This window comes from Ursus arctos, unplaced genomic scaffold (genome assembly GCF_023065955.2).
Source record: "Ursus arctos isolate Adak ecotype North America unplaced genomic scaffold, UrsArc2.0 scaffold_36, whole genome shotgun sequence".
In the NCBI taxonomy this organism is placed as follows: domain Eukaryota; kingdom Metazoa; phylum Chordata; class Mammalia; order Carnivora; family Ursidae; genus Ursus; species Ursus arctos.
Window position 1 is genome coordinate 18176726 of NW_026623050.1, and position 1320 is coordinate 18178045.

The 1320-nt window shown below is 44.7% G+C and overlaps 1 non-coding gene across 1 annotated transcript; it reads right to left on the reverse strand.

The window, feature by feature from the left end:
- Nucleotides 1-553: 553 nt before the first annotated feature.
- LOC113269763 (U6 spliceosomal RNA) lies at nt 554-660 on the reverse strand. Its single transcript, XR_003321573.3, has one exon. It is a non-coding gene; the product is annotated as a U6 spliceosomal RNA (small nuclear RNA).
- Nucleotides 661-1320: the final 660 nt, after the last annotated feature.

Below are 1320 nucleotides of genomic sequence, written 5' to 3' on the forward strand. Positions count from 1 at the left end.
TTGTGCAGGAGGTGGCTTGGACTAATTATCTGAAGTTTGCTTACTCACATTTTTGGTAACGGGGCTGGAAAGATCCAAACAGCTAGAAACCGGAATGCTGGTTTCTTGGGCATTTCTTCCAGTCTCTGTCTCTCTCTCTCTCTCTCTTTTTTAAAGATTTAATTTATTTATTTGACAGAGATAGAGACAGCGAGAGAGGGAACACAAGCAGGGGGAGTGGGAGAGGGAGAAGCAGACTCCCCGCTGAGCAGGGAGCCCCATGCCGGGTTCGATCCCAGGACCCGGGATCATGACCCGAGCCGAGGGAAGACACTGAACGACTGAGGTGCCCAGGCGCCCCAGTCCCAGTCTCTAATATGGTCACTCCTGCATGGTGGCTTCAGGGTAGCCATGCTTCCTACATGGCGGCTCCGGGCTCCACAAGTAAATGTCCATAAAGAAAGGCCAGGCTGAAGCTAACTCACCTTAAATTTTTTTTTTTAATTTTAATTTCAGTATAGTTAACATACAGTGTAATATTAGTTTCAGGTATACAATATAGTGATCCAACAATAAAAATGTGGAACACTTCATGAACTTGTGTGCTGTCTTTGTGCAGGGACCATTCTAATCTTCTCTGTATCATTCCAATTTTAGTACATGTGCTGCTGAAGCAAGCACTAACTCACCCTGTATGACTTAGTTTTGGAAGTCACACAGACTTCCTTCTGCCACATGCTAGTCACTAAGGCAGTCACAAAAGCCCACCCCAAAGCCCACAGAAGCTCTTCCCTTGAGACATAGACCTCTTGAATGGTTCGTTAGTTTCTTATCGGTGATGTCACAAATTTAAAACAACAGATATTTATTATCTTACAGTTTTGGAGGTCAGAATTCTGAAATGGGTTTCCCTGGGCCAGAATCAAGGTGTCCTGGCAGGCTCTAGGGGACAATCCATTTCCTTCCCTTTTCTAGCTTTGGGAGACTGCCTGCCCTCCTTTGCTCATGACTCCTCTGTCTTTAAGGCCAGTGTTGTAGCATCTTCAAATCTCTCTGGCTGTGACCCTCTGTGCTCATTATTACATTTTTTTTTCCCTTCTGACTCTGATCCTGCTGCCTCCCTCTTATCAGGACTCATCTGTATAATCCAGAATAATCTTCTATCTCAGGGTCTTTAGCTTAATCACATCTGCAAAATTCCTTTTACCATGTAAGGTAAGCTATACTCAGAAGTACCAGGGATTGGGATGTGGACAACTTTGGGGGACCATTATTCAGCTTTCCACAGTGGAAAATGGCAAGGGTCTGGAAGAGCATATGCAACTAGAAATATGTTGCAGT